This window comes from Aythya ferina, assembly GCF_964211825.1.
Source record: "Aythya ferina genome assembly, chromosome: 12".
In the NCBI taxonomy this organism is placed as follows: Eukaryota; Metazoa; Chordata; class Aves; order Anseriformes; family Anatidae; genus Aythya; species Aythya ferina.
Genome location: NC_140308.1, coordinates 8,525,181 through 8,540,893, shown reverse-complemented (window position 1 = coordinate 8,540,893; position 15,713 = coordinate 8,525,181). Strand labels below are relative to the sequence as shown.

Genomic DNA, 15,713 nt, shown 5'->3' with positions numbered 1-15,713 from the left:
ACTGCAATAATCTGAAAGGCTGAATTAGGCTGCAGACTGTAGTTATTAAAGGAAGTCATGCAGAAACATGCCCTTTAGCATTGTACTTATTCGAAATTATATTACTCTTTTAAGTGCTTATTTTACCATGTGAATCTTTAAATTAAAAATGGGGCAGTTTAAGGTATATCCTGGAATGGCTTGTTTTCATCTTATTAACCTGTAACCTTTTATCAAATAAGATCAGCCAAGTTCACTAACCAGCTATGCAAAACAGTTGTTCTGCTTGAAATCCATCACCTCGGTGCTTACTTATGCTTTCTTCTTTCCTCTAAGCCTCAGGTTGTTTCTTGTACATTTAGAAATCTATGCAGTATAACCCCAAGAGATCAAGATGAATGGGAGGACAATATGATCTGTTCTGGGCTGGTATGGTGTGCTGTAGCTAAGCTTGACCAAGGGCTACATGTAGTTATTCTGCTTCAGCTGCTTTACAGTTGTAACAGTGCAGAACTTTCTTTGGTTTAGTTTTAACAGTTTAGTTTTTGCAGAACAATTAGAGGTTACATCAAGGTCAGAATGACTATTATTATTATACTATGTATCATTTTGGAAAATAATGTAGTTAAGAATAGGGATAAAACAATGATACTGTGGAACAAACACACCCAGTTACATATCTATGCAAATTTCATGTAATATATTTGAATATTGGTCCAGATTTACGTCATGAAATGAGATCGGACCTCCTGTAATACCTATAGGTAAATGACTCCCTGAAAGTGTCTAACTTTCTTCTCTGAACACTGAATAAACCAGACAGTGCAGGCAAACTGTTTCAGTGCAGTAGTAAACTAAAAGCCTATACACAAACTGAGGCCTGTGCAAGTGTGAGTTGGCCATTTACTCCTGCTCTAAAGAGCAAAGTACGCGGGAGAAGTGTAGCATAACCAGAGGCTTAGTCCTACTGACAATTTAAGCAGAGCAAGGGTCTGCAAGTGTGTAGGCTGGAAATAACTTACAGAAGCACAAGCAGAAAATGCAAGGAGAAATGATGTTGGCTATATTCTGTGGGTACTCATTGGGTGGAGAATGCCTTTTGCTTTGGACCATGACCAAGTCTGAATCCAGCCCTACCTCACCATCCTTGGCACAATATCATTATGGGACCAATATCACTCCTTTCTATGTCTTTGGTCACTTTGAGAACCAGGACATCTGGTCCTGATGGCAGGAAACATGCTATCTCAAGCTTTGTATTTGCAAAGCATTTATCACAGTAGGTCTCTGTCTCCTATTTGAGTCCCTAGTACTACTGCATGAAATAAAAACAACTACATAGCCACAGGAAGAAACAGAGGAGTTAAATGCTGTAAGGACTTAATACATGCCACATTTCAGCAATTCCTTTTAACCACACAGTTCAGAGGAGGTCATTTCATCTTGGAGTGGTTTGATTATTTGGTTGTGATAAACAACACTTCAGTTTACCTATAAGGGTAAACTGAAATCAGTCAGCTTTTCATTAAAAAAGAAAAAACACAGTTATTTAAAAAATTGTTATGGTATGTTAAAACTATGTTAAACCATTAATAACAGGATCATAAGTACAGTGAAATAGGTAAGAAATGAGTTGCTATGTGGAAATTGGCCAGTCAAGCATCTTGAAGCAATTAAACTTATCTCTAATTAATGGAAATTCTGGATCTATTTTACTCACATCATAAAATTTATGATTTCCTCTTGACTATTTATTTTTCCTCATTTCTCAGACTTTGAAGTTGCACATCTTGTGCAGTTTGGTATATTGCCAATTAAGATAGCTGTCATTTGATTATAAGCCTAAGCAGTAAGTTCATTCTTACCCGTTTGGTAGCTTTATGTTGAAATCTATTATGTCCTTTCTACACCAGGATTTTATTATAAATCCAAACATAACTTCCTTTTTACCTATCTTTTTTTTTTTTTTTTTTTTTTTTTTTTTTTTTTTTTAACTTTATCTATTGGCTAGAAGCAAACCTGCTGCTTCTTTTATTGCTGCATAGCAGTAACTCTTCTCCTGCTGCCTAAAGAACCAAGATATCGACACACAACTGGAAACTGTCTTGCTTTGTTAGTATATGAAATTCTTGGTGGCTGCTCTATGCTTACATTCTGATGCCACCAGCCATCCTTTACTAAGAAGCAGAAGAAATCTGATTTTTCTCTTGAAATTTATAGTTAACTAACTATAATTTTCTGCAAACCCAAATCACATATTGTATCAGCATTAAAACTAAATCTTCTTGCTTTATCTACATGTTACTGTGTATCTCAGAGCAAATATGATAATATGCAATTAATGATGTCCTGTAATCTTCTCTTTTATCAGAAAACATTTGAAACTTTTATATTCCTATGGAGCAATTAAAATTGGTTACTGATAAATTAGAATAACTACAGACTGAAGAAATGTGTCTCATGCACTCACAATGGGAAAGCACTAAAACAAATACTCAAACTCTCATATGCCTTGGTGACTTGCTGGATTGTGATAGAGACAGGGAAAATAAATTTTATGGAAACATTTGCAAGTCTGTGCCTTACTTCTTTTCAATTAATGAAGGGAATATGTTTTCCCAAACTCCATGGTTGGAATACCCATGTGCCCTAGTTACAAAATGTCATACACAGTAGCATGACAAATTTGTAGAGATGTAAGACTAAAGAACAAGAATGAAATATTACTACAAATATTACTAAAATACTGACATAGCACAGCACAACACAGACCTATTAATTAAATACCTGAAAGAACATATGCACAATCCTATTGTTTTCTCTGATCAGGCTAAAGAATTAGAGCAATCAGAGCTATACTAATTTTGGTAGACAACAAACACTACTACTTGTTACTTGCTTCTTTCGGTTCAAGGCAGCCAGATATATATATATATATATATTTTTCAATGAAATTTCAAAGGCAATGTCACCAGCAAACTTCATACATTAAACACATATACTTTAAAATAAACTTCAGTAACAGAGTTTGTGTGTGACAAATACAATTTTACAAATGATATTTCTGTAATAATACAAAAGGCCTTTGTCATTTCATCACAATCCATGAATAAGGCAAACAGTAATAGATACTAGGAATTAATTGGTGGTCAGAAAGTTTAGGACCAAAATCATAATATGTCTGAAAAGAAGAATTAGTAATCACACAGTGATTGTTCCTTCTTTCCCTTAGTGGCATTTAAAGTACACTGCTATTGCGTCATGTAGAATTCAGGACAATCCAGATTTATCATTAACTTGATGGGTTTGGATCTAATAATAATAATAGGGTTTCAATATAGCATATGCAAGAGTCTCTTGTTGCAGTCATTATAGGAATTTCGCCCTGGTAGTGTTTCAGCAAATTGCGCTAATCTAAGTAATTTTAATCAGTGCAGGCTATCAAAGAGGACAGGGTTCAGCTAGGGATCATGGGTTTCCAATTGCCTCATCAGATTTAGTCAGGGCTAATTTAAGGCAAATATCTGAAAGAAATCATGTGTATAGAATTTTTTAAAGGATCAGATCCTTGTTTAAACAACAGCAAAAACAGGCTAACTCTTTTAAGTAGACTGTTATTCTCTCCATCTGTCCCGAATACACAACGTGGCTCCTGTACTGGTAGCAGCCCTTAGGCCCACCAGCCAGCATTTGAAAAATTTCAGTTCACACTGTAGACTATTAGCAGTGTTGTCTCTTGGATCTCTATGTTACATTAGCTCCATCTGTAGTAATTCCCTGTCTCATTGGTACATGAAGACCCTTGTTAAATAAATGAATGAATACATTTAAAATAAATTTTTACAACTATTCTGTCTCCTCTATCTGTACAAATAATACATAAAAGTTCTAATTTATTAAGTGGTATGATTAACAAAAGTTGTCACAATGAAAAAGTATCAATGTTAGCAAAAACTTTTTTCCTTTTTTTTTTTTTCCCCTATAGTCTATGCAATTCTTTCATACTGCATCCAAAGCAATGCCACACCTGTTTTAGAAATTGCTAAACTTTGTTGAGAAAAATTTGCATCCTTCCTCACTTCCTTATTTTCTGTTTTTCTAAGAAGCCTTTATGCTAGAGTATTGGTCAAATTAGTTTAGGAAAGAAAATAACTGAAAGGAGGAAAAAGAATCACCGCACCCATCCAACAGAAGGGATCTCTACTGTAGCCCTTATGGGAATCTCTGATCACTTTCAAACTCATTCCTCATACTTCCTTTCCCCATAGGTTACTTGTGGAACCTCAATTTCTCCAACTTTGGTGAAAATGAAGATCCTTCTCATCCAAACCACTAGTTTGCAGGTGCTTCCTTCTGATAGCTCAACACTTTTAAACAAAATCCAAAGCTTTTACTTTACTAAAGTTAAGTATTTACTTAACTTGACACTCAGAAGCAAGTTCAGCAACTCATGTGGGCAGTTTCGCCTTTCTTCTGTTATACCTGGTATACCAATTGAGCAAATTAACATACTGATATGCATGAAGCACTTTGTGGATTGCAACAAATAGAAATCACATGTTTAAAACTGAAAGTATGGGTTAATGCTCTTTTAAATCAAGGTTTTTGAGTATGTTCAGTACCTAAACCTTGTATTCACAGAGTTTGGATCCTGCTCATGATGCCTGCAATTTTCAGGAACCTGAAAATTGACTAAATGAACAGTGCAGCACCAAAAAACAAAGCCAACCAACCTAATATCATGATTAAGACTATTGTCTTGCTATACATGACCTCATTGCCCTAGAAATCGAGAATCAGACAAAAAAAAAAAAAAAAAAAAAAAAAGGTCTTAATCAGAACTAGCTTTAAGATAGTTACCATTGAGAAATTGTAAACAATGTAAGTCACTTCAGTTCTTTAGACAGGCCCCAGCAGATGGCATCAGCTGGCCAGCAAAGTCACACATGCACCTCCTCATGAGAAAAACTCCATCATGAGAAGGCAGTTATTAACAAATATTTTTTACTTCCATATGAATAAAGCTAATCTCTGAAGGAGAACTTCAGACATCCATTATGTTGGCTTATTGTTTCTGGTTCTTTTGAGGAAAGGAATTAGATCATTGTTGAAAAAAATTATGTCTTACAACTTTATCTTATTTTTCCTATCTACGTGTTCAAGTATGAGAGCACTCGCATAATTGCAAGTGGAGATACTTGTAATATGGGATGCATATCCCATACATGGCACAAATGGGACTCTGATTCATGACTTGGAGTCTAGATGCTACGATAATATAGATAATATTAATTATTAATACTACCTTTGTAGAAGATCAAGTGGAGTTCAAATAAATTATATAAAGAATAAGTCCGGGTCATAGAAAAGTGACTATATTTGCCTCTTATAGTTGGAATACAAAAATCCTTATGGTTACTATTTGATTTTAGCTGGGAAAAGAAAACAACCACATACACACCAAGAATAGATATTTCTTAACTAAGAAGAGGTCTAGTTTTTATACCTATGCTACAGCTGAAAGCAGAAAGTTTAGATGCTCTACCATATGTTGTTCATTGAACAGTGTTCTCTCTCATGCTAGTTTTCTAAAATGGCTGTGGAATTCTCCTGTTGTACGTTGGGCTAGTTAAAATATTTCTATCACCAAATAATTTATCATGCTAATCATTGTATGTGCTAATCATTCTTGTAATTAGCTCCCTAGATCCTATTTGTAAACTAATTGTTATCATTTATAGAACTGGGTATACCTAGAAACCTGCTTTTCTGTGATTTAACAATCTCTTGATTAGATTCTATTTATATGTGAGGCAAATAATAAAAAGGTACCTAAAGGTAGCTTTCAATTTTTTCACTTCTTTATTCATTTCCTGAAAATATAGAGGCTTCATAATAAAAAGTCAAAGTCAGCTATAGTGAATGGGTAACAAAATGCTGTTGTTTGCAGTAGACATCTATGAAACTTTCATTAATGACTTCTGCTTTTCAGAGTAAAGACTGCGATTTAGTAATTCACTTAAGAATGAGCTTAATATTAACCATGAGTGATGCTGCTTATCTGTTTATAATTAGATATGTTTCATATACTTTACTGGACCTAAAGCAGCAGCTATTCAGCCACAGGACAGCCCTTCTCAAAGGGATGCTTAGCTGGACACCTTTCTCGTCACAGCTGCCGATATACGGACCCTATAGTAACCCTACTCCAAATTAAATGAAAAACTGAGGATTGATTGATTCCTGATTCCAGAAAAACCCTCCTTTCTACACACCTGCCCATGGACCAGAGAGTGGCCCAGCGCTGCTCCCTACTCCCCCACATACTAGTAACTTTTGGGGCTCAAAACATAAGGGGGATGAAACAAAGGAGGATGAAACAAGCTACCTAGTGTTACTGAATCACAGTTTCTGAAGATAGTTTTAACTCACCAGCACATTCAGAAGTCCTCCCAGGTACCCCTTAAATACCTGATGTGAACAGTGAATAAAGATGTGCTCAATACAGTGAGCAAATGCCGGGATGTGTCTAATTTTTGTCCATGCATCCAGCTCAAAGTGGCTTATTTTAGAACAACATAATGCCATGCAAACTTTCCTTTATAGCTGAACTCAATGATATCATAATGTTAAAGGAAATGAGATATTCTGGATCAACAGTGCTAACTTCTATTTTTAGAACTAGCTGAATGTGTTGTTTACTTATCACTATTTGATAACTGTTTTCCTTTTGTAGGTTTATTTCATGTAAAGTAAAGCAAAACTATCAGATATAGTATTCCCACTCACTGAGTCCTACAGACTTTTAAAATCTCTGAGATTCAAAGAATTCATGGCACCTTACAGATAAATATAAATATTTTCTTTTCTCTCTTGCAAAATAATATACACTTACTGCTGCTCCAATTGTGATACAAGAAATTAATATTTTTAAATTATTTACATGTTATTTACTGCTGTAATAAAGTGCACCTTTTAACCTTAAAAATATTTTGAATGCAGTCCAGTAGATTCCTAACTTTTTAAATTTAGTTCTCTGGAAACCAGCCGAGATACTTTAGGATTAAGGAAAGGGTTAAGCAAATGAGCTCATGAAATATGAAAAGTATTGGAAGAACCAAATGAACAGAGCTTCCATTCATGCCATGCATACACTAAAAAAGTAAGCAAACCCACAGGCTGTTTTAAGTATAAAGGGTTTTAAGTATATGGCTGACAGATGGACCAGATGCTGATGGTCAGAAGTTTTGCATCAAACACATCTTTTAAATAAGTTTTTATTATTGTGTCTTATACACTTCCAGAGACATGTTTGCAAAGTGTTTTCTGCATGGTGTATGGTACACATGTACAAAGTGATTTCAATGTATTCTGACACCATGTGTTTTTATCTCTATGTCTGTGAGCATAATGTAATCATTGGAAACGTAACCTTTGTGCAGGCAGCTGTTGCAGGATATTTTGATAGATATTTTCCTTCCTTGGCTATTTATTTGAAATGGTGATTGTTACTTAGCATATGGTCTGGGTCTTGTGGGCAGAGAGGAGCAGGAGATTGTGAAACAGGGAGTGCATCTGCCTTTACTCACAAGTGGCAACTGAAGTATTATGCCCTTTCTCCAGATGTTTCTTAATGAGGTGGGCATGCGTATCTTCATTTCACCAGCCTTCTCAGGCAATGGAAAAAAAAACCTTTATAAATAGCATCATTCATGTTTTATATCTTGAACAGTTTTATCACACCACCTATGAGAATATTGTAGGACAAAATAGCAGCCATATACAAGTGTTTTTCTTTCAGAGTTACAAAAAACATCAAAGACACTATTACATTTGAACTTCTGTTGGAACTGTCAAATTATGTTCTGTTGTGTACAAGCACTACTCATGGTGACCCTGCTTTGCAGATATAAGTGATAGCTTCTTGTAAATTACTGTCATTGAGTTCCAGAGAACTCTTTAGTCTCTCTCTGATCGCTCTCCATTTTTCTATTTCATATACTTCCATTCTCTTCACTGGCTTGTTCAGATAATACATTATAACAGTCATTACAGGATAACAGCATGAGATGATATTAAAAAAATAATCATCAAATTTTTATTTGATTGCAAAAATTGGTAAAGACCTGCTTAAAGATATGAGAAATGTTGATCCACATGAGTTTTAGTGCCAGGTGCTCAACCGGAAGTTTAGGAATGACATATTCTTCAATTTCCCTCCACTTTCAGATACACATTTAATACACATGAACACAGAATCAGAAACTGATTTCTGTTTTGGAGTACTTCACTAAATCATTATGATTTAGTGGGAGAGGGTGCCCATAGCCTTTGGTATATTAATGCTAAAAATTAAACTTTCATAAAGTTCTTCTGTTCTTATGAAACAGCAAAAAAACTACAGGTGGTCTTCTCATTCCAAAAAGTTGAAATTGGAAGAGTTCCTTTTGATCAACCCTAATCGTCACATAGGAACATTTAATTAAAAAAGTAATTATGGCACAGGAAAAGAAATTACTGTGATTATTGCCGTGATGTTCTTCAATAAAGAAATTAGTTATATATTTTTATTGACTGGTGTATATTAAGCATTTTCCTGCAAGAGCTTTTCTTCTATTGGAAAAAAGAACTCACCCCCTGTTGCTTCATAGTCATTTATGCTTTAGATGTACACATAACAACTTTTCTCAGAAGATTAAAAGTTTGAATTATTACTGAATCATACAAAAAGCACATGTGATTTTGACCTATATTTGGTCTTTGACAAACTTTTAACTTCTTACTCTGCCAAAATAGGCAGAATTTCTCACCTCTTCATAATCTCAGTATGATCTATACATCCACAGCATGTCTAAGGTACATTTGACACTGCAAAGTCAGATTATTAATTTTAGCCACAAACAAACCAGAATGATAGAAAACATCCAAGCTGTGATTTACCTTGTGCAGCTTGTTCAGAAAGGTGGGTTTCTCATACAGCCAAGTCTGAGCCTGAGCAACACAGATGGAGTGACCTAGGACACAGATCAGACTCCACAGTGAGTTATGCTGGCTTCATTTTCAGGTAGACAAAATCCATCCTTTCTCAGTCTACACATAAATCTATATTTAATACTGTGTGGAAATTAGGGTTGAGTGCTGTAGCATTATCTAACATTAGACAGTATTCATGTTGAAAATGGAAGAACATTTACTGCCAAATTCAGACAGCTGCTATCCTTGTATCAAGTCTTTATCATTTATAGCCAAAACCATGAATTTAAATTTTTTGTAACTGTTGAAATTTGAACATTTAGGTGAACATTTCAGGTGAACATTTGAACATTTTAGGTGAACAGTGTTAATCTCCTTAACACTGCCCTTAGTCTTAGACTGGAGCATTTTATGTAATTATATACCAAGAAGCACATGGTTTGTCAGCTTTTTCATTCCCTCAAATAGTTATCTAGTATCAATTTATATTTAATTTTCTTTCTTTCCATCTCCATAAGAATTTCTACTAAATTTCTTTCAGAAGTTGGTAGAGCATTCTATATATTTGAAGTTTAAAACTTCATTTATTTCTAATTTTAAATGTAGTTTTTATTACTCCATAGTTGAAACATTTATATGTAAGAAATACATTGGCTTTTCAGTAGGCTGTACTACATTATTCACTTTCATATAAATACAGAAGTGTAAGGCATTTCTGCCTTGCAAATATTTGTTTATATTTAAAGAGTAATTTTAAGATATTAGGATTTTGAGGACAAAATTTAGTTATGGACTAGCTGTTTGCTAAGAAATGCTCCATCTCCTAAGTAGGCAAGTCTGCTGTTTCATGGTAAGAATTTTATTTAATTCTGTATAGATTCCTATAACACAGTTACACTGTGAACATTAAAGGTCACACTGAAATTTAGTAGGGAGATGAGAAATGAAATAATAAATAGAAACATGCATTAAGGTGATGGAACTGAGTTAATTCTTGGTGTAGTACTAAATGACTGTGTCTTTCTATAGAGTCTGTTTTACTGGCAGCTTAGTAGTTTCTCGGTTTCACTTGCAAGTAAGATGATTTCCTTAAAGGAACATACAATTAAACAAATCTTTTGGATAGTAACTGAACATATTTTTAACCCCCTAGTATTTCCCATCTATCTGTGTTGAGAGTACTGATAATTTATTTTTCATTTAATCTCAATGCAAAGTATTTCACATATTAGCAAGCTAAATTTGCTTGGGCTGCTTGGTATGGTGCTGTAGTCATTGAAGTCATTCATGCATACACCAGCACCATGGTAGAAGAATATTAGGATTTGCTGAAAAACAGTCTAGTACTTACCTGCTAATTGTCATCTCTCAACTGTTACTTGACTATGTGATCACTTCTAGTCTGTCAGATCTCACCTGCTTGGCTTTGCAAATAAAATGGAGTAATAGCTCTCACCATCAATATTGCCTCTTGGCTGAGGACTCTGCTACTTAAAAGCTGCTTAGCTGCTACCCTGCCATCTCCCAGATGTTCGTTTTGTGGAAAAACAAACAAACAAACAAACACCCACAAAGTAAAGTAAAACAAAAACAATTAATTTAAACTACTATTAAATATTTTAAACTAGCAAATGTTAAGGAAGTTGCATCTTAATTTCCCTTAGATCTTAGTTTTCATCCAGTCTAGAAGGAAGAAACTTAAGAAATACAGACATATCTTCAGCATAACGATGAGACACTGACAGGAAGAGTTAGAGAGAGTGCAGAGAGTGAGTCATTAAATCAAGGAGACATACCCTTACATGCAGAGATAGGCACGTATACATACATATATACATATACTTTTTAAATAGCTGTAGCTTAATAGAGTTGCTTTGGAAATCTGCAATAATTTGGTAAAGGTTTGTCATTTTTGTTTGTACTTCATCATGTTTGTACTTTGAAGAAAATAGACTCAACAAACTAGCATTTCTTTCACGAAACTTTGCTTAGCAGAAAAATTGGAGACAAATTACTCTCTCCCAGGATTCACTCTAACCACATTAAATCAAAGAATTGACTTTTCCACTATCTATCAGAAATAGATCCATGGATATAAAGTAAAAGTGAAATTATGACTGTGATCTGGGGCTTAAATTCCTTTGCAACTGCTGAATCAATATTTGTTTATTCAGCCAAAAACTCATATTGGTTCAATACAAAAAGAGAAAATTACTGTATTTACACTCAATAAGAGCTACAGCAACTTCATAGAGTCATGCCCCCATGTTTCTTTACGTATTTTTCATCTTAAATTTTATTTAACTCCAGTTTAGATAGAATGACAACTAATCAAAAGATACGCCTGGTTCCAGAATGAGTAAATTTTATCTTACTGAAATCCTTAGGGTATTATTCCTTACAGTGAAAACAGGATCATATCCAATAATTTTAATAATTTTGTAAACCTCACATTCAATTGTAAGTATCTACAGCAATTTTATTGGATTGACCATGATAAACATTAAGCTAAATTTTACTGACAGGAATTGATTGCTGTGGTCTTCATCACACAATTGCAACATTAGTACTTGAGGAAAAAATACAACCTATATCAGTCTAGTTATTTAAATTACTTGCTGTGTTTCCATCTTGATCCTGTACAGAACTACTCCAACTGGCTCTACAGAAACCTTTTCTATGTTGTCATCCACATTTGTTTTTGATACTATGCTGGGCATTTAGCTTTCGTGTAGTAACAAGTATGAATGTGATACTAACAATTAGAATATCAACCAACTAATCCAGAAGAATAAATTTAAAAACTATAGGATAGCAATTTAATTATGTGAAATGTATTAAAATTCTTCTATTTAGATGAACCATCCTATGCATGCTTTTGCATTGGTGTCAAAGGGACACATTCGAACCTGCTTATTTCTCTCCTGCATAGTAAAGTGAATATTCCAGCAATATGAAGAGACCAAGTCTATATGTCAAGAAGTTAAACTAATATCTTATGTATATTTGGAGTAAAGAGCATGCAAAAGTGAAGTTTAACCTGGGAAACAAACAAAAAAAGGGAAATCAAATCAGAAGATAACAGTAATTCAAAACATGCTTTGTTTTAATGCAAACTCAATACCTTTAAACTAACTGATCCTAAGAAAAGACCTTTTCATTAAGGATTATCTGTCTCTTTTACAGAGACATTATTGAAGATTAATGAATTTAATGAAAAACCCCATGTAAGCATCAAATTAAGAATTCTGTTGCTAAGACAGGGCAGCTGACTTCCTTCAGTTAAATCACATTGTTGCCTTATGCATGTAATCCCAAGCAGATGACCATATTGTTTAATGAGGAACAGTTACATCTGAATGGCTATCTCATAAAAAGATTTGGCCTGTGTGTCCAGGCAAGTAAGAAAGTAAAAGTAAAAACAATTACTGAATTGCTGCTGATCTTTAGAGAATTTGGTGGTAGAAAAATGTTTAAAACAAACTGTAGAGGAACTCTTATTTATTTATATATTTCTGAGATATTGTGCTGTTTTTCTTAGGATATATATATATATATATATATATATATATATATATATATATATATATATTTCCTATCACAGTTCATATTTTTATTTTGATTCAGTTCCAAAAATGACTGTTGGAACCGTTTTTCTTCCCCGCTTATTTATTTTGGAATTGAACTGAGTGCTAGTGAAGGTGACAGCAGTCATCCAGGAGGGCTGAAATCTTCCAGTACCGCACGACCAGTGAAGTGTGCTTCCACAGATAAACTACACTCCTTCTCGAATGTCTGTTTTATCTTTGGAAAGCGGTTACTTGCACTTAAGTTTACTTGAAAGAGAAGATTGGTTTGTCAGCAATGGCAATTGAAATTAAAGTGTTAAAGCAGAAACCTGTACAGCTGTAGCTGATTCAGCCTGTGGATGGCCCACCACCAGAAGGGTGACCTCTGAATGGGCATAGCAGTCTAATAAGACTAGCTTTCACAGTATCTATGTATCTGTTATAAAACCTAATTTCACCCAAAGTGCTGAAAATTATTCTCGTTATGTTACTTGGACAAAAATTTTTACCGTCTGAGATGGAACTTTTTAAAATTAGGATCTGGCTTGTACTGTTCCCTCAGAATGGGTGTCTTTGCTTTTTTCCAACTCAGATGAGTAAATAACATGAACCCTGCTAAGGCTCCAAATACTTTTTCTCAGCACGGGCATGATTTACTGCCATGGCCTAGCTGTGGTCAATGGAAACCAGGAACAATGAAGGAAACCCTGTCGGTAAACATAATTTCATTCTGATAATTTTGAATAATGCATTGATTGTATTTCATTAGAAAAATTAAAGCCTAACTTTATACCATGTCATAAGAATTACTCAAACTTCATAAAATCGTAATGACTCAAAAGCTTATACGTAGTTTGGGAATATAATATACATTAAACCTAATACAATAATACTGGAGCTGTTTTTTCTGTCTATTTTAGTTTTTAAATAATGAAAGATTTCACTTACCAAAAGTCAGAAGAAAGCAGGGAATTGAAGAGAAACATTTCACCCTCAGCTGAACTTTCATACTTTTCTGGCATCAAGTTATCCCCTTAATTGCCTGGGAATTTCCTCAGGGGCTTAATATTATTTATTTTTAGTCCATACAATTCTCAAAAATCCAGATGTTTGAGGTAATGCGCTATTGACCCTAATCTTCAGTATCAACAGATATGTTGCATTGATTTCGGTAAGTCCAAATGGTCTTATTCCTTTACTCTCTTTTGTAGTAGTAGAAAATCAGTTACGGCTAGATTATTTTTGTATTTATTTTTTTTAGAAACTGCAGAAACACGTACTACATAGCATTAAATTTATATCATTGCATTAACAGTGCTTAAATGAATCCAATTATTCTCCTATTTCAGAAGCCCAAATAAGACAATAACCTCAAGCTTATTTTTTACAATTCTCTGTCTTCTGCAAATACCTTTTACCAGTCTTAACCAATGTGCCCGCACAGAACATAGAAATTGTCTGTATAACGTATCCAAATAGTTTGTATAACGTATCCAAAATAGTTTAGATATTTTACTGTGATATTTAAATACCTGTTATTGTCCATTACAGCAAAAACTATTGAATACCTACTTCTAGCTACTACCTACTACCTATTGAATCCTAACTTCTCAGCGAGCATAAGAGAATAGTGAAACAGATCTCTGGGAATTAATTTTAAGTTAAGCACATACCTTTGTGTTGTCAGTCCATCACTTTCAGAGATGAGACAGACTGCATTTTGATAAAAATGTGTCTGCAACTCTTGGGCTGTGTTTTACTCATGTATGTTGAAACTATATTCCGTAAAGCAGAGGTCATACACATAGTTGAAAACTCTGCAAAGAGGTTAGGCAAACACTGGGAAGCAATGCAGAAAAAGTAATTTTCTCAAATGATTTTTTCAATGCCTTAATTCATAACTTTAATTCAGATGTTTACTAGGCAGGCATTTGGCACTTTTAAGTATCCCTCTAAAAGCTGTTTTTTGACAATCTTGAGATACTTCAAAAAATCTCAGATCAAGCTTGCTGTTTGGCCTAGGCCAAAATGCTTTCAATCTATAAGCCATTCAGATGAAAGTAATCTGATTTTACCAAAACATCTACAGAAGAGCAGGAGTCACAAAAAAATAAAGAAATAGTCCCTCCAAAGGGACGTGGTACTGTTTTCCGCTGTATCTGGGGAATCTCTTGCACTAAATTCCGATAGAAATTTGTATGAAGTATGTTTAGCGTAGCTTCCAAATGGATAAACTTTCAAAAGGTTTAATGTGACACAAATCAAATTTTTTACATCTTATTAAGTCTGTAGTGACAATAAAGTTTATCCACTCAAATATCTATTACATATTTGATTTTCTTCTCAGCATTTCTTGGAAATATGTGTTCTTACAGAAATCATTAACTCTATTTCTGAGGATTCAAGCCAATGCTAGCTATAGTCATTTAAAGTGTATGTTAGAACTAGGACATACAAAAGCAACAGTGGATAGATAGATATATCTAAAGATAGATATAAAAGTAATGCAGTATATTTTTTGACTGTTTTCTTCAATGATTTGTGCCTTCATCCTTTCTTGCAATCAAAGATTCTGATGAAAAAAATCCTTCAATTACTTGTAGTATAAACTAAAAATTATCTAAAAATAATTGTGCAAACACTTTTTTATTTTTTTCCCATCAGCTCTATGCTAAGTTGGAAAGAAAAATAACCAAACAATATTGGATATTTAAACTGAACTAAGTAGTCAAGGCATCTGATTTCGTTGTTATTATTATTATAATTATTATTAATTATTATTTTTAAATCTGTGAAACTTGAAGCTAATTAAAAATTCCATAATATATTTAGATTTTTGGAGACCTTTTTACTGGGACAATTTCTTAAAATTGACTCAAATTCATAGAAAATTTCTGATACATTGATGCTACAGCTTTCAAGATAGTTGCTAACAAATGCCTTTTGTAGCTCTACTTGTAAGCTTTAGAAAAATGCTTTCAGTAAACTTATCCTATTATTATGACTGTTCTGTGTTGCCAGGTCAGAATAGTAGTGGGGTTTCTTTTGTACTGGTAAAGACTGACCACAGACCATGACAACAGCATACAGTCCTTCTTGCACAGTGATAGCAAGGATTTTCCTCTGCATTAAATGCTAATTATGCCAATTATTATGCTTGTAGTCAATATGCCTATTGACTATGTACACATA

At 33.9% G+C, this 15,713-nt stretch overlaps 1 long non-coding RNA gene across 6 annotated transcripts in view; it reads right to left on the bottom strand.

The window, feature by feature from the left end:
* The window catches only part of LOC311443514, a 118,223-nt gene extending 108,723 nt beyond the window's left edge, over positions 1-9,500 (bottom strand). For all 6 annotated transcript variants that reach the window (XR_014697297.1, XR_014697298.1, XR_014697299.1 and 3 more), the window contains exon 1: positions 8,920-9,500. This is a non-coding gene — a long non-coding RNA (uncharacterized lncRNA). The remainder of the gene's footprint in view (positions 1-8,919) is intronic.
* Positions 9,501-15,713: the final 6,213 nt, after the last annotated feature.